The following is a 24,300-nucleotide window of genomic DNA, read 5'->3' as shown; positions in this document are numbered from 1 at the left end:
TTCTTCAAATGTCATTTTAACATCTTGAGTATTAATTTTTAAAAACTTCAGTACTGATTAACAGTCTTTTCTTTGTACAAAGCCACTCTTGGATAGTTAAAAATTCATAATAACAAAGTTGTTTGTTGAATCAAGTTAGGTAATAAAAATTAAAAGTATCTCGAATTATTTAAAATGAACATACAATACTTTTGTTTAAATATAACAATAATTAGCCTATTAGAAACCCTGGAATACATTCTTGACAGTTTGACATTCTTCACCAAAGAACTTGGAGGCCAAGCAGTGTAGTGTTCCTACTTTTTCTGTTCTACAGCCTGAGCCATCATTCTAAACATGTACTGCAAAAATTTAAACCCTTCTATGGCTTCTCATTGCCCTCAGGATCAAGTCCCTAATCCTTCAAGATTCCACTTACTCTAGCTCTGCCATACCCCTGAGCCTCAGGAAGCCAGTCTGCCTTATTCTCTATATTCCAGCCACATAAGCAAAGCTCCAAGCCTCTTCCTTTCTCAGGGCTTTAGCAATGCTATTCCCTCTGCTTGGATTTTTCCTCTCAGTATGTCCTCCCAACATACACATGGCTGCTGTCACTTTCCTAAAGAGGCCTCCCCTGGTACTCCAAACTAGGTTAAGAACTCCTGGTTTTGGTCTTTGAAAAAGTTTAATAGAAATCATCTCTCTTTGACATAAGATGTTCAGGCAACCTTGGCCAATCCCCTTTAAAGTATATTTAGGTTGTGTATAGTGTTTAGCTATTATACACAATGAATCAGTTAACACCTTTGTGTATTATCACTATACTACAACATATGCTATTGGTGCCCCACTGAAATTCCCTTGGCCTTCACTGTTTCCTTGCACTGGGATCTCTTTCTACTTCAAGCACCTGTGACTTGTTTTGCCGTAGGCCTTCCCAGCTGGAGGAGAGAGCTTGGTCCACACATGGGCAAGGCATTAACAATTCAGTAGCCAACTGTCCAATGACAGATAGAAATTTGGGAATAACTACCTCAACTTCTTTGAGTAAGACACCTCTGAAGCAAATTCTGTATAGTGCCCCCTGGATAGGATTGAGCCCCAGTTGCCCACAGCTATAATCTGTTAATTAATCTCACACCCTGTATTGTCTCCCTTCCTTTCCCTCTCTCATTTCCAGATGCCCTCACCAGCGATTCTGGAGTCACTGTTCCAATAAGCCACATACTCCCAAATCCTTGTCTCAGGGACTATTGCAGGAAGAACCCAACCCCAAACATTATTATATATTTGCTTACTCAGATTTATTCGATAATTACTGAAGTGGAATTCCTGGCTTAAAGGTTAAACATTTTGAATTTTGATCTATAATGCCAAATGGCTCTTCGAAAAAGTTGGTATAAGGAATGCCTATTTAGCAAAGATGACTTAAATTTTTAAAAATTTTAACATATAACCTATTTTATTTCATGTAGGATTTGTGACACATTTCTAGCAGTGAGCAACTGTTCACCAAATCATTTACCAGGATCTTTTGGTAGTTTGTTAAAAGAACAGAGGCTCTGGAGTCAGGTAAACCTAGATTAGAGTCCCATATCTTACTGATTAACTTATTTGTCAACTATGTGACTTTGACAAGTTATTAACATCTCTAAACATTATTGTCTTCATGTGTAAAACAAATAATAATAATAATGATACCAATTTCACAAATTATTTGAGGATTAAATGACATTTAAAAAAGCAACTTAACATAGTGCTTGGCAAATAGTAGGACCTAGTAAATGGTATTATTATTATTACTGTAAAGAAGGAACACTGACATTCATATTTATGTCTTATGGTACTAAGTATATTACCTAGGACCTAGAAAATGCCCAGATGTTTATTGAATTACCTAATCTACACAGCTGTTATAGAGATCAAATGACAGAATGTATATAAAAGTGTTTTGAAAACTAGAAAATACTCTAGAAATGTGGTGCTACCTATCTCCTACCAAACCCTTGACTGGTTGAAAGCCTCACTTTTTTTCAGAGAATAGTTGGCTAGATGTGTGTCACTCTTTCTGTTCTCCTCAAAATCAATATTTTCAGACATATTTAGACTTTACTCTGGCTGAAACTTCCATTTCTGTGCCTATTCTGCTTGTAGCTGCCCCACTGAGCTGTCAGGAGCAACTGCTTCAGTATGGAATCCTACTGCCAATCATCTCGAATCAAATTCTCATTAGGCCTGGGAGTTTGTGCCACAGGCATTCAAAATTGGGATCAGAAGCATAGACAGTCCAAATTTCAAATATCCAGGAAACCTAAACTGATTTTTGCTATTTGCTATATTTCTTTTTATATAAATTTATCATCAATTTATTCATTCCTTTAGGTTTTTATTGAATATCTGTTATGAGATAATCAAGTTACAATATTAAATAAGACAGACATGATCCTCATGGAGCTTACAATCTTGTAATTACTTGAATCATTAGATGTGGTTTAATTTTTATGCTTTTGCAAGAATTTTTATATGAATAAACTCACAAATTGAAAAAATTCATTTTCAAAGCTTGCGTCCATGGTTTTCATTTTTAAAAATATGGCCACTTTGGCTGTGAATAGGTGCAAAGGATCATATCTTTCCCACAGTCCTCTCAAAAGAGGAGGAGGAAGAAGAAAGAGAATTTTAGTTTAAAACCAGGTACTTCACAGTATACCTGAAACTAATACAAAATAATTAAAAATAAAGTAAACAAATAAAACCAGTTACTTCGCTGTTGTTGCCTAATTAAATCATAACACCACCAGAGGAATATATTCTCATCTCCATTTTAAGAACTGAGACAGAGAGGTTAAATGTCTTGTCAAAGTCTACCACTAACATACCATTGCTAAAATTATAACCCTGCGCTTCCAGATTTTCCACCCCAAGGTCTTTCTCAATCCCATTCTGCCTAAAATCAAGCAACCAACTATTAAGCCAAATATTATTGAATGTAATGTTCAGTAATATACCATGGGTAATATATATGGGGAGAATGCAAAAGAATATGGTTCTTAAACTCATGGGGCTTAAATCTGGCTGTGACAGAAAATAACATGAACTAAGCTGTGACTCTAAGTATAATGAGTTCCCAGAAAATTTACATATATGTGAGCTCGAGTGGTTCCAAACAATTTCATAGAAAATATGTAAATAGCCCTAACCTCTTCCAGACATATATATTTTCTATGTCACTAAGTGATATCTCTGGTCACATTGTAGTCAATGAGTGTTCTTGCTTTCCTTCCCTCAAAGAATGTGAACTCCATGAGGTCAGGAACCATATTCTCCTTTCAGTAAACGTCGCGTCCCCACAATCTAACACAATGCCTACTACATAATGGATACTAGGAGTTTGAGAAAAGTTGAACTAAATTCAAATGGCTCTTGAGAATTGGGTATGCAAGGATGATTTAAGCTAATAAGGGAAGAGCGCCCCAGGTGGGAGTGATAGTGGGAGTAAAAGTGAGGAAATAATATTTGATATGGCAAGTGTGATAGAAATAGTCTAAATGGAGCGGAAGTCTGAAAAAACTAAATGCCATACCTGTTCCAGTATTCATGTGGGGTACCTACGACCTAGAAAGGAAGACTTTTCAATCAAAAAAACTAACCTGAGATTATAGACACTATAAGGGAAAATGGGGAAAAGTAGATACAACCATCATGAAAACGGAAGCAGTAGGAACACTGGAGAAGCTTGCAGAACGCTCATGCTCTCTCGGCAGCAGCCTGGACTTTCTGTGAACAGTCATCTCAAAGGAAATAGACTATAGTAATCACCTCATCATTGTTGCTAGACAGCATTCCAGGGCTGGGTTAATGATCCCATTTTTTCATTTGATCAAAGTATAACTCTAGGTGAGGCCCATGAAAACATCCCTGAGCACTAAGGATAGCCAATAAAACACACTTCTGTCATTTTAATCTCCCCCTACCCCTTCTTCCATCCTTCCCACTAGATCATAATGACTCCCTCTCATTAGCTGAGTTGCTAAGTTCTTTAGCTGCTAGAGCAAATCAAGGTGAGACTAAAAAACAAGAGAAAAAACAAAATGAGTGTTATACTGTCTCTCACTGAACAGGCCCAATTTTGAGAAGCTAAGGGAAGGGGTCTTCCTTACGCTGGAGTCATTTAGCCCAGTTTCAAGCGCAAAGAGACCTCAGATTCCGGCTGCTATTTAGTGTTGGATTTGCAGGGGCCAAGGAAAGGCTGTGCCATAAATATTCATCCTAAATGAACCATATGCATCCCTAGGAGTAGCTACATCAGAGGGAGAAGACGAATTCAAGATGAGGGGCCTCAAAAATGAAAGCTGCCCCAATTCACGAAAGCTCTTCAAGGTCTAAGAATAAGGAGCAGAAACTTAACTACAGCATAAAACATCTTTGTGCCTAGAGGACAAAGGAGAATATTCTGGGGATTGTTGCTGTCTTAAAAAGGACAAACTCAACAGTTGGGTAATTTAAGTTTGTTCCTGCCCGAAGCTTACCAGTTTGTTTACAAAGAGCTTTTACCTACAATCATTGACTCGATTACAACAATCCTGAAAGGTCATTATATCCCAGTTTGTAGTTAAGGGTTTTGATGTCCAAAAAGGCTAAAAATATTTAAAGAGGTCTCCTGGTTGGAAGTTCTGGGATTGACCAGATTCTCAGTTGTTCTTCACCTGGTCCGGCACAGTAGTACAGTATTTTTTGCCACTAAACAAGTAACCCAAAAGTGTCCTATGGTTTTTAGTCCCACTAGAAGAATCAAATCACAGCTTCAGGTCTGTCATCTTGCTAATAATTCAGAAAACATGTATTGAATCTGACCATGAGACAGACTTTAGGCTAGGTGTTGGGAATACCGAAATAAATAAGTTGCAGACTTTACTTCAAGGTCTCAGAGTCTAGTTGAGGAGACAGACATGTAAACAATGAATTCAATGCAGGGTGGTAAGTGCTATAATTCACCTATGATTTGGAAATAGAGTTGACTAGGAAAGATCAACTCTATAGCTCAGTTACTGGAGGTTAGTGTCCCAGAAAAAGTAATGATTAAGTTAAAATTTGAGACATAAGTAGCAGTGTATCTCATAAGGGGAAAAGGCATTCCTGGCAGAATGAACAGCTCATGCAAAGGCATGGAAATGTGAAACAATAAGACTTTAGTGTAATTATTATATGCTAATGAGTACAAGAGTTACACTTCCCAGTGTAGCGCCTTCAATCAACAGTGTTCACCTCTGTATTTTGCACCAGGTACCATTCATTCATTTTTTTTTCACTCATTTAGAAAATATTTATTGAGCCCCTACTATATGGTAAACTCTGTTCTAGGGGCTGGAGATAGAACAAAACAAACAAAGTCCCTGCCTTTAAGGAGCCTACATTCCAGTGGGATGAAGCAAGCAATAAAAAAAAAATAATGTGTTAGGGGGTAATAGGAGTTATGTAAACAGGAAGCTACCGCAGTATAATATCTCGGTTCCAAAAATACATTATTTAGGATTTGTTCAGCTATACACAACAAAAAGCTGAATATAACAGAGACTTACACAATATAGAGTTTATTTTTCATGAAAAAAGAGATAGGTAGTCTGGGCCTATTATAGCAAGTTATCAAGTTGTTAGACACTGAAGCCTTTTCTAACATTCTATTCTACCATCTCTAGGTTGTGACTCTAATCCTCATGATCCAAGACAGACGCTGAATCTCCAGGAATCACATCATCATTTAGACAGCAAGATGGAGGAAGAGGGTGAGCCCTCTTCCTTTTAAAGAGATATAAGAACCATATATCATTTCTACTGCTGTGGCCCTGCCTAGCTACAAGAGAGGCACAGTGCAGTAACCCGGGGCTAGTGGTAGCTGTGTTGTTACTAACCCAAGTTCCAAAGGGACAAGGGAAGTGAGGGGTTTCAGAAAGAGAACGAAAAAGAATGTGTAGATTTGGTACCCTTAAGAGAAACTGTGACTTTGGTTGAGGGATTCAGCCAGCCAGAAATGGCTCCTCAAGGAGGAAGCCAAAAGAATAACACACTGCCCTCCCTCCACACTCCTTTATCCTAACCTAACTGAAAGCTGGAAGGCACTGCAAGCCCTAGGCATGGAGTAGGGAAGAAAAGTGAAGAGTGGATGTAGGGGACAAACAGGAAACGTTAAACACAAGCGGTGGTGGCACTCTCAGCCACAGGGACAAACCTGGGAACATCAGACCCCTTTCCACCTTAAGTTTTACACCCAGTCCTAATTCTTTCTTACAAGTCTTCTTACTCTCTATTCTTTCTCTCATGATCCCTGCTTGCTCCTAATCATGCTATTTTGATTTTTCCTAATTATGGTTCTATCTTTCCAACAGACAGCCCTTCATTAGAACACTTTCAACCTCTTGACCTGGAACTTGTGAAAATTAATAAAGGAAACTTCAACTAAAACTGGAGTCAGGAGGCCTGTAGAGGGAGCTCTCCTGCTCTACCACTTGTCAATTACCCCAAACAGGAAGACCCTGTTAATTATAGTGTCAATTAATTCACTATGACTCCAACATGAAGAGACTACATTGCACTCTGTAACAGGAAGTGCAGGTACATACTACTCCTGAAGGAGGAAAGAAGATTTTTCTCTTGCCCAGCAACAAGTGCAGCCAATGGAAACACTGCAGCTTAGCCAATGAGAAGTCATTGTCATCTGAACTCTTACTTTCCTCCAATGAACTTTCATTTTTCTCTTGCTGATGACTTCCTTGTCCCATTCCTCTTTCTATAAAAGCCTTCCATCTTGTATAATGCCTCAGAGAATCTCTCTACTTGCTAGATGAAGTGCTGCCCGGTTCATGAATCATTTAATAAATCCAATTAAATCTTCAAATTTACTCAGTTAAATTTTGTTTATTAACACACTGAATACTCTCTTTTCAGGAACTATGCTCATGGGCTGTGCTCCCACTTCAATCTATTTCTATCCCAAGAGTAAGAATAGTCCAAGCTTCATAGAAAGTCACAAAATCTGAAATACAGAGAGTTCATAAATAATGATGCAAATTCACTTTATGGATTAGCATTCCACAAACATGGATAATTTCAGAATTTTAGTCATCCATTTTGCACCTACTATTTTATTCTTAATCTGCTATTAACTGAAGTGTTCTGCTGGTCTCTTTTCTTTGGGCTAGTTTAAGTCCAGGAGTCTGCTAATAATAAAAAATATAAATACTCCCTCAAGCTTGTCAATCACTATCTTGATGTTCTCTGCTGAAGATACTGAAAAACAATTCAATACATAAACCCTGGGAACAGGGCAGTCAACCCAGGCACAATATCTTATCAGATGAACATCAAAGCAAATGGGGTAACCACAATCCTAGGAGAAAAAACTTGGATGTTAAGCAAGGCTTGAACATTTCTGAGAATTTCCTCTTTTGTAGTTGCTTTTTGTGGGCAGTCTCTGCATTAGTAGTAACTACAGCCTCCACAAACAATAAAATGATTTTTAAAATGTTTGAGTAAATCCAGAGATCATAATCATTGTTTCTATAGAAAAACCACTATTAAAACTTCTATATTAATTTATTCCAACTAGAACTAGTAGAATTGGTTTCAGTACAGTCCCAACCACTTCATGTGTGACTTCAGGCAAGTTATTTCAATGCTTAGCCTCAGATTCCTCATCTGTAAATTAGAGATAATAACACCTACTTCTTGGAGGTTGTAAAGATTGAGATAAAGTTTGTAAAACTTTTATCACAATGCTTAGCATTTAGTAAGCACTCAAAAGATATCTGTTTTACCCCTCTGTCTTTCAGGAAATTATCATTTGATGTCAAATTCTTTAATTACTACTCAATCACTTCCAAGTAGGCCTGGACAGATAGACTTTGAAGTCCTGGAATAAACTATTGGCAAACAATAATATTAAGTTTAAATTTACCATTGTTCTATGTCAATTATACCTCAATAATAATATAAAAAATTCCCTCATTCTTTCCTTTATTTGCATAGTACCTGGCTATAATAGATACTCAATAAATGTCTTTTGAATGAATGAATGCACAATTAAAAAACTTCTTCTTTGAAGCCCTATCATATTTTTTGTGTTCTCATTTTTAAAAAATATACTTTATTTTTCAGAGTAGTTTAAGTTCACAGAAAATTTAGAGGAGGGTAAGAGATTTCCCATATACCCATGGCCTTGATATATGCATAGCCTCTCTCCCATTATCAACACCCTCCACCAGAGCAGTACATTTTTTACAACTGGCAAACCTACGTTGACATATCATTATTCTCCAAAGTTTGTAGTTTACAATAGGGTTCACTCTTCGTGTTGTACGTAGTATGGGTCTGGAAAAATGTGTAATGAGGTGTATCCACCATTATAATATCATACAAAGTAATTTCATTGCCCCAAAAGTCCTCTGTGCTCATCCCTCATTTTCCCTTAAGCCCTGGCAGCAACTGACCCCTCCATGTCTCCATAGTTTTACCTTTTCCAGAATCATATAATTAAAATCATACAGTACGTAGCCTTTACAAACTGGTTTCTTTCACTTAGTAATATGCATTTAAAATTCTTCCATGCCTTTTCATGGCTTGACAGTTCTTTCTTTTTAGTGCTGGATAATATGCTTTTGTCTAGATGTACCACAGTTTACCAGCTGAAGGACATCTTGGTTGTTTCCAAGTTCTAGCAATTTTGAATAAAACTGCTATAAACGTCCACGCACAGGTTTTTGTGAGGACATAAGTTTTCAACTCCTTTAAGTACCAAGGAACGTGATTGCTGGATTTTATGGTAAGAGTACATCTAGTTTTTTTTTTTTTTAAGAAACTGCTAATTGTCTTCTAAAGTGGCTGTACCATTTTGCATTCCTACCAGCAATGGAGTTCCTGTTTCTCCATATCCTCACCAGCATTTAGCATTGTCAGTGCTCTGGATTTTAGCCATTCTAAAAGGTGTGCAGTGAAATCTCATTGTTGTTATAATTTGCATTTTCCTTATGACATATGATATGGAGCATCTTTTCATATGCTTTGTGTTTCTCTTTTGACACTTATATTGTTTTATATTTTATTTTAGTAATATTTGTGTTTGCTTTATCCTTGCTAATAGCTTTACCATATGACCTTTCCTTATCTAAGTATACTTCAACTTATTACATAGTGGTAGAAATCATTTGTCCAAAATTTCCCAAGATTATTTCAATTTCATTCTTTTCTATAAAAGGAACATAACTTATTTTTCTATGGCTATAAGATTTTTGACATCCATTCTCAAATGAAAAGAATAGTAGTAGTAGTAGTAGTAGTAGTAGTAGTAGTAGTAATAAATAACAATAATAGAATTCTGTATCATGTGTCTCAATTTTTTATTAAGATGGCTTTCATAGGTATACTGAACTGAAATACTTTTTTTTTAAGCTAATAAATCCAAATGACAAAAAACAATAAAGGGGTATAAAGACAAACTACCTTATATAGCAAGATAACTCATCAGGAACTGGGGTATATGTTTCGCAATCAATTTATCTTGAGTTAAGCATCTTATACCTGCTTTGCCCATGTTAACTAGAGTCTTCACTAGAACAGTGGTTTACTTTGGCATGCTGGTTAAACATACACATTTTTAGGTTTCTTCCCAGAAATTCTGATCACATTAGCTGAGGGTAAAATCTTGAAATCAATTTTTTTAAAAGAGTATCCCAGGCAGGAATAAAACCTCTCTGGGGTGACTTTTTAAAAATTGTTTTGCTTTCTAGCTTTGTTTATTTTTCTAATTTTTTCTACATTGATTGTGTATTGCTTTTTTTAAAAAAAGAAACGAAAACCAATATCTTATCTTTATTAAAAATAAATCTTCTAGAGTATGTCCTGGAAGAGTAGCTTTTGACTATGTCCTGGTATAGAATTTTGAGGTTTAATTAACTCATTCCCTTGGATATGGAGGCAAACTGAGAGTTAATTATGGAGAAGAATCTGTAGTGCTCTGTCTTGGGGTATATTTTTGGCCTATCCTGCTTTTAGATTACTCCCAATCAATTGACAGGTTTATTATTTTCTGAAAGTTGCAAGCCAATATCAAGACTCAGGCCATAATAGGTCATTCCACCATTAACCTAAAAACATTAAATAATGAAAGTAGTTCTGAACTAGATGAAATAGGGGAAAGGTAGTGGTGTTAAGAACCTCGGTTAAATAAAACACATAATACATAAATGTGTATAGATTAGTGTTTTCTAAAATACTTGCTTAGAAATCATGATCTAAGTTTTTAATTATAAGAGTTATATGTAGCTACAATTATAAATTAATGCATACTCATTAAATACAATTTGGAAAATACAGAAAAAAAAATGATTAATTACCCATAGATTACAAAACCAAAACCTAGCACTGTTTTATTTCAGAACAGTAATTCCCAAATTTTTCACCATGAAGGACTTTTTTCTTTTTTGTTTTCTTTTTCTTATTTTTTTTATTTTTATTTTCTGGGGTATGCATAGACTCTACCTCCCTGCCACCGTGGATCCCAAATTTTGTAAAATATTGTTAACCAAACTATATTAACTCATAATAATTGTTTCTTTTTAAATTGTCAAGATCATCTGTCACTGCCCATCAGAGCTGGTCTGTCACACTGAGTTGATCATGACAACCGATGGGTCTCACTTGAGGTTGAAAGCTGATCTGGAAGCCCCACTATCACTTTCATAGACCCCTTAAGTATCCAGGAACCCCACATTGTGAGTTAGTCTTACAAAAACATGTATGCTAAGCTAAGGTAAATTTACCCTAAACCCAGTCAAAATTGTCATCAAGTCTAAATAGGTAATATTTAGATTAATGAGTGTTCAAAATTGTTCTTATGCTAAGAGCTCGATCTTCACCTTGGAACTAGAATAATTTTCTTATTAAAAACATGGGATCATTTTGAATTTTTTTAAATAGAGTGTAGGTTCTGCTTAAAAATATAAATTTGTGGAACTTCTAGTGGTTATATTGTTTACTTCAAGAAAAGTTAGTGTCCCTAATGATTTCAATATGAAATATTATATCGGAGGTGTCAACCATTTTCTTAGCCACATCCTCAAATGTTTTAATGAGGCGCTCACAGCAAAACCTACCAAGCAAGATGAGATCATAACATTATTAGATCAGGGTTAAATACAATCAAAGTCCAGAGCTCTTAAAAAAAGTTTTTTTATACAGTCGGTCAGAACCTTCAACGTATTTTGGTATCATTAATTTGATGGATAGAACTACAGACCGTCTAGAACAAAATGCTCTCTGCTCCTTATCATGGCTTTAAATCAGAGCTACTAGCTTGGTGTCCTGAAGACTTACTCTAAATGTTCTAAGAGAAAATGTTATTGCCAGAGTTATCCCTTCATTGCTGATTGAGAACACAGAGTGTTTCCAAATGTTCCTAAAGATAGATTCACACTTCTTCACAACACACCTCAGTTTATACAAGTCATCAGCACTCAGTCCACAGGTGAGGTGTCTGGGCCCAGTGGTGATAAGTGGAAGATTCTCAGCCCAGATTTATAATACCACCATCTCAAGAGTAGGATAATGGAAACATCAGTGGCTTTGGACAGTCCAAAGTTAAAATCCTAAGTCACTTCCTAGCTAGTCTGACTTTGGGGAACTGAAGATTTAGAAGCCCCGGTTTCTCAGGATAAATTAGCTCTATAAATAATACTTCATAAAGTAGTTATGATAATTAAATGAGAAACAGATATAACAGGGGTTCACCAAGTGATGTCTCTCCGAAAGAGACTGTGGAGTTCTTCAGAGACTGTGGAAGAAAAATGTCATCTTCTTCACACCCTGGGGTTTTTATTATTACAAAGTCACTAGCCCTACAGGAACCAGACCCTTGACAGAGATAAGATACCTCAGTTTTCCCTGGGCTCATTTGCACCAGACTGGGTTGGAATTTTAGCTTATGGGCAAAACAGCCAACTGTTTTGATCAAATAGGTAAGGAGTACTTTTCTAGGAAAGTATAATGGTTCTTTTTGGTTTGCTTACAGGATTTAGAAGGAGAGACTTGAAGATATTTCTTCAGTTCCTACTACGAGCAAGGCATTGAGTGAGAAGAGTACTAAGCAATGGTTATGAGCATGTTCACTGGTACTAGATTGCCTGGGCTCCACCTCTTATTGTGAGACCTGTAGGGATGTCAGTTTCCTCATCTTAAAATTGGGGTTATGTTTAGAAAGTGCACATAGTAAGTGCTATGTGTTTGATAAATTCATTTTGATCGTGTTTAGGGTTTACTTCATTTTTGTAAATCGTGGTTTTCTCCACTGGATTATAAAATCCCACAGAATAAATAAATCTTGAAAAGAGAAGGGGAAATTCACATTTCCCCTTGTGTTAGGGAGTGTCTCTATACTTATTCTGTGTTACATTGTGTTTTATATGCTTTACACACATTTAATTCCCACCTTTTGTTAAAGGTATTATCTTTTTACAGTCAAAAAAGCTAAAGCTCAGAGAGCACAGTATTAAAGACAGAATTCAAAACAGGTCTAATGGCAAACTCCATACTCATATACCTTAATAGTTATGAGGGTATGAAGGGAAGACTCTGGTGCTTGTGGCATGATCACATTCTGCTGTTATTATCTCTTATCAGTCACCCTAAAATGTTTATCATGTTTCTGAAATAATATAAGTATGTATCGTCAATATTGTGTCTATGGATCATAGGCACAAAAGCATTCATCCTACTTTCCCAAAGTAAATACAAATTCATCTCAGAGAAAAAAATAATTAAAAATATTCTCAAAGGGAGGGTAAAGGAGTGGAGCAGATAAAAAGGGCAAAGAAGAGGAAGGAAAGAAAAGAAATTTTGCCAACTAGTAAATGCTATAAACTTAATTTACAAGACTGATGAACACAAACATGCAGGAAGCAGCCCAAGAACCATAGAATTAGCTTCTGGCTGGAGGAAAGAAAAGGCCACCAGACCAACATGTCACAGGCCACGAGGAAGCACCCACGTGAACAGACTCAGGTTCAGTCAAGCCTAGAGGACACTCCCAGGACAGAAGAGTTTCAAGCCAGGTATTAATAAAATAAGGAGCGAATGAAGACTGGGACTCATTGTCATTGCTGCTGACTTTTGGGTAAGGCTGACAAATCAGTGGCATTTGGAGTTGGAATTTGAAAAATGCCATTCATAGTGCTTGTGAAAGTGTGTTCCATAAGACAAGGAGTGTAATGAGAAGGAGAAAGGAGATGGTTAGAATCGATGTGGACTAGGCAGAAGGAAAGGAGAAGCGGAGAGAATGGGTCAGTAGAGAAGAACATTAAATGCACAGATTGAAAAAATCACACCATCAGTCAGATATTTTAATTTAGCGCTCACTATTACAGAACACTGAAACTGTACGCTGAGGATACAACAGGATAATAATAGATACTACCATTTTTTGAATGTTTACTAACTATTAGGTACTATGGTAACAGGTTACCTACTTTTTTTCTGTTTTAATCTTAACAATGATCTTGGAGGTGAGGATTTTAGGCTTGAAAGTTTAATCACAGCAAGTTAGTGGCAATCAGGGGTTTCTAAACCAGGTCAATCTAAATTAAGATAATGTACTTTTCCTTCTCTTCCTTCCTAATTTTTTCTTTAATTTTTATAGGATTTTAAAAAATGCATTTATGCATTGTTAATTGTCAAAAGGATGCATACTTATTGTAAAAAAATTGAAAAACATTGGTAATAGGATAAAAAATAAGAGATGTTTCAAATCTCTACTATTTTAAAGAAGTACAAAAAAGAACATGTATGATAAAGCATATATGAAAGATTGTGTTCTTGCACTCACATCAACATTGAGTGTCATCCTTTTAAAAATGCCCATTGGATAAAGGGAAAGGGAAACTTATTGATATTTTAATTTGCATTTCTCTAACACTACTGAAGTTTTACGGTTTTTCATGTTTTTGGCCTCTCCTACTTTTCTTGTCTTCATTTTCTTTGCAATGCCTGATTGTTACTGATTCGTAAATTTACATTAAGAATATTAACTTTGTCTATTATACATAGCAAATATTTTTCCTAGTTTCTCTTGTTTTGTTTATAGTATGTTTTGAAATATTTTCATTCTTATGTAATCAACTCTATTGAACAATTCCTTTATATTTTCCTCTTTTGCTCTCTTCCCTTTGGAAAGGCCTTCTCCACCTAAGATTGGCTTTATCTTCTAATGGGCTGGGTTTTGAAGAAGACAATGAATATGGTTGACTCAGAGGAAGAGGAAGGGATTTAAAGACTATAGGCAAATGCAATGATGGGGCTCATGCAGCCAGAAGCAGGGATGATGCCCGGGGATTGGCAAATAGAAAGTAGATTGCATCAGTCTATTGAAGGCAGACACTGAGAGGACACAGAGAGGGACCTTGAAGGCTGGGCTGTGGAGCCTGGTATTAATTTGTTAAACAGGAAATAGAGATTCAAGCCAACTCTTCCCAAAGGGGAATCCCAAGTGGGACAAGGACACTATAGAAGCATAAATTTGCTAGAAGTTGCAGATCCAGTGAGCCAGAGCCCTGGGACACTGTTGCTGTAATCCAGGCCCCAGGTGATGACATACCAAATTGGCTGGGTTGGCCACAGAGGTGGAATAGAAAAGGGAGGTCCAAGAAATGTTTCTGTAGGGAAAACAACTAAAAACAAATAACAGCAATAAAAACAAACCTAGGATTTTGTGACTTGTCACATTAGGAGACAAAAGATAGAGGTTAGAATATCTCTGATATTTGGAGAAGGAAGTGAGATTTATATTTCATGGCAGCAGCAGGGAAATTTGTAAGTATGACATGATTTCAGGTACAGTGCAGGTGAAACCTAATCGTAGTGTTTAGATGTTCTAATTTCTGGGCCCTGATGGAATATCCACAATTACCTATCCCATGGCTTAGATGAGAGAGAGCAGATCACCAGTGGAATGAGGGAAACTTGAGGTCAGGCAGGAAACGAGGGGGCTTGATTCTCTCTTCCCCAACACATGACTCTGAGCAAGGACTGTTCTCGAAGGAAGATAAAACGGTTTGTTGTCTCTTTAGGGATGTTGGGAAACTGACTAATTAATGAGCCAGAACCTAAAGAGTATAATTTTGAGAAATGACAATTTCGATATTGGTGTAAGTGCTTAGGGTAAGATCCTCTGAGTAGGGTTGCCAGGTAAAATACAGATCTCAGTTACATTTAGATTTCAGATAAACAGTTAAAAAAATTAGTATAAGTATGACCTGAATGTTATATGGTTGTATGGGAGATATTTATACTAAAAAAATTATTCATTGTTTATCTCAAATTCAAATTTAAGTTGGAGTCCTATATTTTTATTTGCTAAATCCAGGAACCATACTTATAAGGGGAGATTCCAGAAGTCTCCAAGAATACGGCAGTTTGAACTAGCAGTTGGTGACCATTGGAAAACAGAAAACATGGCAGGAAATTTCAACTTCCCAAAGAAGAGAAGATGCAAATCAAGCAGGAGGATGAGATGATAAACGTAGAATAGATGAATTAATCAATATGTGTTTCTTGAGCACCTGCTTTGCACTTTGCTCCAACAGTATTGGAGATCACAACAGTAGGGGAGACTAGAGTAACTCAGAAAAAAAAAACATTTGAAGGCCAATCCAGGATGGACTCTAACTGGGAACTTAAACTATGGCTTCTAAGAGCAACAGGGTAAGCTAGCTTCGTGGCTTTGCTTAGTTAGCTTCAAGAGGCAGCCATAGCGCAAAGGAAGTAGCGATCAGCTGAAGGTCACACATTAATTAAAGAATAAGTGCTTAGAGCCAAGCCTTGAGTGACTGGAGCTCTTTCCATAATACCACACTGCTGCTGTAAGGAAGAGCTAATGAAACATGCCAGCTATTTTCACCGACATGAAGATGAAAAAGCCTGCTCTCATTGAAGAATATTTTCTGAAGAAAAAAGCTCTGAGCGAGGGGCTGCTTCCTCTAGCTTCCCCTTTTCCAAGTTCCTGGATGCTTTGTAAGAGGGATTTCTTCTGTGAGAAAGTTGAAAGTGTGGGTGAATTTTCCTGATGAGTATGAAAGATGGTAGAGGGTTTCTTGCTTGACAGGTCTGGGAAAGGTGACCTAGAACTTCCATTGTCAGGGCTCTTCTTTATATCTCCTACCCTGCAATGTTGGTGGATCAACATTTGAAACAAGGTTGTCTGTGAGGTCATGAGACATCTGCAGCCCAACTATGGGAAACCTGGCACCTCGCTTATAGCACTGTATCTCTTTTCTTATGGTATGGCTGGTATAAAGCCACAGACAAAGGGAATCACTAGTATTTTTAAGAATACCTCACAATTTATAAAGGACTATAATCCACATATTTCTCTTGTTATTCAGAAAAATCCCAGGAATTGTTTTCAAATGGGGAACTCAAATCCTCAGATATGATAGATGATTAGTCCAAGTTCAAACTGCCTAAAAATGTTAGGGTCAGGTATTGGGGCCTATGTTTTTCTCATCAGATATTTTACATTCTACTCATCACAGCAGCCTATCTTCTAGGCAATTTCTTGTAAACATGCCAACAAAACTCTGTCTCTCTGGACTATGTTCTGAGGACATGAGCCTTTAAATAAGAGAACTTATTACAAAGGTCTCTAACTCTAGCCCTTCTTGCTCTCATAATAAAAACTACAATTTACTGAGCATATCCTGTATACCACACATCATTGTGCTAAGCAGTTTACAGTTTCTATTTTATCTTCACCACAGTAGTGTGTGTGTGTGTGTGTGTGTGTGTGTGTGTGTGTGTGTGTGTGTGTATCTGTGTGTATAATTTGATTTGTTCAACCTCATGTACTAGTAGTGTTTGACTGGGCCAGAATTCTAGCATTCTAGTCTAGGAGTGTTGAATTCTAAAGCTGCTATCATCTACTTTAATATTCCTCTTTCTAGACTGTTGTTCCTATCTTTGAAATGCACCAAGTGATATTCAAACGCGCATCCATTTAAAAAATTTCAAAGTTCTTTCCTTCATGTTTGTTCTGTCACAGACAAGAGAAGAAGAAAAACTACAGTCCCCAAAAGGACTCTCAAATTTGGAATTAATTTTACTAGTTGATCAAGAACAATCATTTGTGAATGCATTTTTAGGATCATGTTTATATTTCTACTGTAAGTCAAAATTTTCTATTTGTTTAAACTAAGGTCTCCAACACTTGAAGTATTAATTTATTCAGGCTTTAAACACATTCCTTTCCAAAACAACGTAAGTCCTGTTTATCACTAATAATGTTACAGCCTTTCTAGTGTCTATCTTTAATAAACACTCTACCATAGTTCCTCAATTAGATATGAATAGCCCAGTTTTTGATCTTTGGGTGAAATTTGCAGGGTTGACATTTCAAGGAAAGCTCAATTATTTTGAATAAGGCATATATCCTCTTACTTTTCAGTGAGGAGGGCCCTGTGCTGATTTTCCTGAAGCTTTGAGATGAGGAAGAAAGTCACAGTGATTAGGGGGGTCAGGGGCGGGGGAATGGGGAGCTAGAAGATCCAGAACAGAGCCCCTCACATGCTCCACAAAGTTGATTAGCAAATATCTTTTGAGCACTTACAATGCCTACATGCTAGCTGTGTAAGGACTCTGACACATAGGAGTAGACAGACAAGTTAATAGGTCACTTCAGCTTCCTCTTCCTGTACAAAATGCCTGCAGAGTATAAAGAGTCAGTGCCCGGTGTGAGGTTCTAATCACAGATCCTGATCTGGAGGTTGGGGATCATTGATTTTTTTTCTTTTTCCAAGCTCACATATTTTGAGCTTTTACCATTTGCCTAGTGATATGTTAAATATTTTTATATTCATCATCTAAAACTGATTCCTTGTCTATGAAATAGAGGCAATAATAGTAACTACCTGGTAGGGTTATATTAAATGCGATGATGATAATAATGTCTACGGTTTGTTGAGAGTGAATCCTGTGCCTGGCACTATAGTAAGCATAATAATTATTTCATTCAACCCTTACAAAAACCATGAGGTGGGTACTCTTATTAGCCACATTTCACAGATAAGCACATTGAGGTTCAGACAGATGAAGTAAACTGACAACCTTATAAGGGAAATAAGTAACAGTTTGGACGCCAATCTAGGCTGGTCAAAGGTTAAAGCTATATGCTCAACTACTGATCCATGGTGTCATCATAATAAAAGTATAAAAAGATTCTAATGCGTTGTTTGGTAATGGTTGCCCTCTGTTGGTTATTTCTAATCCATTTTGCAACACTACAGATAAACAGTTTTAAAAATTAAAATTTTCTCTGCTAAAGAACATTGGACAGATTTATTATTGACCAAACAAATAGGAACACAAGGTCATCCACTGGGGACTTGGAAGCTAAAGTGAATACATCTCCAGTGCATGCTCTCATTTTGCTTTAATTATTATTATATTTTTTTGATTAAAAATAAGTTTGGGTGACATTTGGGAGCAATCTCGAACAGGAAAAATTCACCAAAGGGCAACACATAGCCCGAAATGAAAGTGAGAAAGTTGGAGAGTGGAGAGAAAATGAATATTTATTAAATTCCTCTGTATGCCAGTCATCTTAAGTATATTATTCATGTACTTTACTCAACAAAATTTTTTGAGCATTTACTGTGTGGAAATGTGCTGCTGATGATCTATCACATTCTTACCACAACATTGCAAAATGAGGACACAGAGCCTCAAAAAAGTTAGGTAATTTGTCCAAAGTCACATGACCAGTTGTTGACAAAACCTAGTTTCTACCTGTGGTCCTGTGTTCAATCTCTGCTATTTTCATTATACCTTTATGTTTTTCCCAGGTCATACTGAGAAAGGAATTCTCTGAGTAGATAAGCCCAAGGTTTAAATTCTAGTTGATAGACTCAAACTCCACCCCCTTATTCTCCATCAGTTGACTCACTTCTAGAGAAGCTAGGAAATTAGATTCAGGAAACTAAGCATTGCTCTAAGCACTATTTTGGAAAATTGCTGAAAATTCTGAGTTTGACTTTGAAGAAATGCCTTTTAGGGGTTGCCAATTGCTCTAGAAAGTCTCGAACAACCATAGTGTTTGCACATCTCAAAGGCAGGTTATGAGAGCTGGTAGAGACCCATACTTCTTCACTGACAGGTGATAAAAGTCCAAAGAGAGCTAGAAACAAGAAGCATCTAGTAAAATGTTTTACAGGATAAACCACAGGGTCAGTCTCTCACGTGCCCATAAACTATGTGGAGAGGCACATGTTTTAGAACATTGCGAATTATTCTCCTATGCACTAGAAAACCAAACATCAAAGAAAACAGCTTGCTTTTGAATTCTGTGGCTGCAGTATTTACCATCAGTATCCTGTTTTTCCTTCTTAGATTGCTGGTATGATGAAGACATTATTCAAAATAGTCTAGTTTTTAGAAAGAAAGGGCAGGTTCTAGCATTTATATTTATAAATATATGGTTGCTTAAAGAAAATCATCTAATTCTTCATGTCGATAAATTTTTATTGATGACTTATCATGTGCCAGTCATTGTGATAATAGCTAATGATAAAGTAATGAATGGCTCCTGTTTTCAAGAAGTTTCATTCTAGTGGGGAAACAGCACAGACATGCAGAGTCATATTCAGAATACAATGGGGTATTTTTACAATCGAGGTACTTTCAAGGCAGGCTTTGGGGAGCTGGTACCAGGTAGGCCCAAGCTCATATCCCTTCTGCTTCTTAATGACACAGGAACCTTAGCCAGATATCCAATCTTATCAATTATCACTTTAGTTCTCTGTTAGAGATAAACAATGCAACTCACAGGATTGTTTTGAGATGCAGCACAGTACCGGACTCATATGTCATCAAGGTGATCTGCCATAATCTGCTTACCCATTGCTCAGTATTTTTGAAAATTAATACATGTACCTGGTAAAAAAGAAAAAATTCAAATAGTACTAAAGTGTATAAAGTGTCTCTCTACCACCCCATGTCCCTAGTTAGCCTCCTTAGAGGCAACCACTCCTTTCAGTCCTAGTATATCACTCCAGAGATGCTTTAAAACTTAATATATATGTATATATATCTTTAAAAAATTTATACAAATGATAGCATCCTACACATACTGCTCTGCACTTTGCTTTGATTTTGGAGATCTTTCTATGTCAGTACACACAGATCGCATCACTTTTTAATGGCTCTGTAGAATTATATTTTATGTATACACTGCAGTTTACATAACCATCATCCTACTGATAGATATTTTGGTTATTCACATTTGCTGATACAATGCTGCGATGAATAGTCTTCACGTATATCTTTGTATGTATATTTCTGTAGGATAAATGAGATGCTGGGTCAAAGTTATGGTCATTTTTGATAGGTATTGTCAAATTGTTCTCCAAAAAGGATATACCAATGTGAACTCCCATCAACAATGTAGGAGAATGTTTCCACATACTCTAGTCAAAATCATGTAATGTCAACTTTTTTGTTTTTGCCAAACTGATGTAAATACCCTACTTAGTTTTATTTTTCAGATCTATTATTTTAAGTGAAGTTGAACACTTTTATCATATGTTTAAAAGCCACTTATAGATATTTTTGTTTTAGAAAGTTTGCCATAACCTAATCCAATCACAGAAAATTTAAAAAGCTAATAGAAGAGGGTGGTTAATATAGAACATCCTGCTTGACTTCAAGAAGAAAGATGAAGACAAGATCTGTGCAATAAAGACTGGTCATTAAACGTGTTTAGGCCAGAGAAGTAGACTCATAATCAGAACTGTGTTTTGTGAAGCTCTGGACAGTGTGGAATATGGGTTGGAAATGGCAAGACTGGAGAGAGGGAAATAAATTAGTTAAAAAGTTGTGATAATCTAGTCAAGAGACAATAGTATTCTAAACTAAGGCATTGCCAGAAAGAATGGAGATGATGAATCCAATTTGGACAGTAGTTCAGAAACAGAATCAAAAGAACTTGATGACCCAATAAATGACAGATATGAAAGAAGTAATATAGGCAAATGAATGGATTGAAAAGAAAGGGAATTGGCCTCTAACATTACTAAACACCTACTAAGTAAGCGTTTTTATTAGTGTTGTGTGTGTGTGTGTGTGTGTGTGTGTGTGTGTGTGTGTATAAATGAAAATTGAACAAATGAATTTAATACACGCATACATTGCAGTTATTCAATTTCACAGTAACCTTATTAGGGAACTATTATACTCTACTTAAATACTAAAACAACTAGAAAAGTTAAGTAATATGCAAAGTTTTTTAAAAAATGAATTGTCCCGATTCATATCAGAATTCAAAGTTAGACATATCTGACTGCAAACCCAAGGCTCTTTACACTATTCTAAGTTACCTAGGATTAAAAAGAAGATTTCGAGAGAAAAAATGATCTTACATCATGCAGGGAAGCAAACTGCCCACAACACTTGCAAAGCACCAAGAATTATTCCCTGATCCACCATAACATCAATTTAGTTTAAATATGACAATTCTCAGAGGAAGCTATTATAATTCACAGCTGTCTCTATTCTGAATTGACCAGGGTCACTCTCTTTACAGAAAAAAAACCTCTTCCCTTCCCTTCTGTTATTTCTCTGCAACTCATTTGGGAAAACATGTCAAATTGTAATAACTTTTGACACTGTAAATATAGTCATATTCAAATGTTACACAAAAATGCCTCACCAAGAAGATAATATCTTCATTAAGTCTGTTGACTGTTAAATTGGACTGGGATTGTAAACACATAATTAACATAACTACTTTGGAAGAGTAATAGGCTGTTGGGGGCAGGGGCGGGGAAGCCTGATTATTTAAAACTGGATGTCATCTAGTATCTGCAAAGTAGACTCTATATTATTGCCTATCTTGGAAAAATCATGTATTTATGTTCACTCAACACTAATCAACTTGCTAACTACCTTCTATATGCATTATTATTTTATTCTTAGTCTTTTAACTGGATAAATGATTTCATTATTATAACCAGCGAGTGTTTGTTGAGCCTAGCAAGCTAATTGATTGCATGACTGTTAGTCATTTGCTCCCAAAGCTAATTATACACTTCATATAGTCAATTCTTAACGAAGACAGTTTAAAAAAATGTAAACACTAAGCCAAAAATAAAAATATGAACAATAATATCTAACTATAAATAAATGAACATTAATTCTCCAGGTATTAAATTATGTAGTAAAGGTAGAGAAATAACATAATAACTCTTCAGAAAATTTACAAAAATACAAGTTTCAAGTTTCTCAAATTTAGACCAGAATAAAGAGTGAACTTTTTATGTCAGATCAGGCAAAACGAACAAACAAAAAACAAGACGGTAGGGATTTGAAACCCCAAAAGGCTATTATCACCTTTGCAAACACCTGAAGAGTGAGCAGCATAGGAAATCAGCCCTGTTTTATAAGAAAATTCAGACAGAAAATTAGAGGGCAGAGTCCACCAGGAAAGAGAATTCCTAAGACATGTACCTTTGTTTGAGATACCCAGGAAAAGGGAGTGAGTCTTGATTATCCATGTTTCTTAGGGCCCCATCCAGTACCTGACAAGAGTGAATTAAAGAAATGGAATAGGCTGCCATGAGAAACAGTGAGTTCATTATCACTGGAGGTGGCTAGAAAGTTGGAATGAACCAGATAAAAGATAAGGTCAGAGTACAGACTTGATTATATTTATGGTCCTTCCCATGATTCTTATATTCTAAGATTTCCAAGAAGTTTGTAAATCTTTAACATATGATCAGCCTGTTCTCTGCCACCTATTTTACCTTCAAAATATATTTCCAGGCTATCCACTTCTGTCTATCTCTGCTACCACTCTCTTAGCAAAAGCCACCATCTTTTGGTATCTGAACTACTGTATTGAACTCCTAAAAGGTTTCCTTGGTTCTACTTTTGCAGCCAATGTGATCTTTAATATTGTAATGAGATTAGATGGCCCTCCTGCTTACAACCCTTTAATGGAAAAAAAAAAAATAAGAGAAATAAAAAGTAGAAAGGAAGAAGTAAATTGTATGTTTAGAGCTGATATAATTGCTTTTCTGGTGGAAAAAAAAACAACAGGAGAATCAACTGAATAACTATTATAAATAGGAAGAAAAAATAGTTCAGTGATTGGGTTACAAAATTAACTCACAAAAAAACTAATATGTAACCCTCAAGCAAATAAACAATGACCAGTTTGAAAATATAATGAAGTAAATATCTTCATTAATGATATCAACAAAAAGTCAAATGTCTAGGAATAAATTATAAAAAATGCATAAGGCCTATATTAAAATGCTAAGGAATAAAAACGATTTGAATATTAGAAAGGCAACCCCTGTTCATGGATAGAAGATTCAAAATCAGAAACAGAATCTAGAATTTAAAGCTTTCCTAATATAAATCCAAACAGAATTTTCTTTGGATCTATATGAATTCTCAAATTCATATAAATGAAATAAATAAGAATACTAATAAATACTCTAAAAATAAAAGTCCCACCAGATATTAAGCCATTTTAAAGTTACAATAACTGAAACAGAAAAGAGATCAGTGAACGGAAGAAAATATCAAAAAATACAAGCAAATACACATAAAAATTTAATATATTTTAAAGTTCTCATTTAAAATTACTTGAGAAAGATGGCTTATTCAATAATATTTACATAAAAATCAGGATGTCCATCTGGGGTAAAAAATGAGCTTGGAGCCATACCTTATACTTTACCAAAAATAATTTCCAGATAAATCAAAGACTTAATCATTTTTAAATTTTTAAGAGAAAGAAGGAGGTATTGCAGGGTGAAGAAGAGGAATAGACTGTCACTCATGTATGATGTAATTCTAGACACAGAAAATCCAAAAGAATCTACAGATAAATGACTAGAATTAAAAAGTGGGTTTAAGAAGATTGCTGAATAAAGGGCCAATATACAAATCAATTGGATTTCTATGTACCAACAACAAACAATCAGAATTTAAAAATTTTAAAGTTTCAAATACTTAGGAATAAATTCACACTAAAAATGTGCAAGATCTTGTCTATGGCCATGCTACCCTGAACAAGCCCCATCCTGTCTGATCTTGGAAGTTAAGCAGGGTTGGGCCTGGTTAGTACTTGGATGGGAGACCACCTAAGATGACTAGGGGCTGTAGGCATAAAAAAATAAAAAAATAAGGGATTATAAGCTGATGAAGTCTTTGCAATCTGTGAGGTCAACCAAGGGTTGCCTCGCCTAAAAAACAAAAATGTGCAAGATCATTACACAGGAAACT

General features: G+C 35.9%; 1 pseudogene; it reads left to right on the top strand.

Annotated features, from left to right (window-relative positions):
* Window positions 1-24,064: 24,064 nt before the first annotated feature.
* On the top strand, window positions 24,065-24,183 carry LOC120590615 (uncharacterized; annotated as a pseudogene).
* The last annotated feature ends 117 nt before the right edge of the window (window positions 24,184-24,300 follow it).

This window comes from Pteropus medius, unplaced genomic scaffold, assembly GCF_902729225.1.
Source record: "Pteropus medius unplaced genomic scaffold, Ma_sr-lr_union100, whole genome shotgun sequence".
Lineage (NCBI taxonomy): Eukaryota > Metazoa > Chordata > Mammalia > Chiroptera > Pteropodidae > Pteropus > Pteropus medius.
This window is presented reverse-complemented; position numbering and strand designations above follow the sequence as displayed.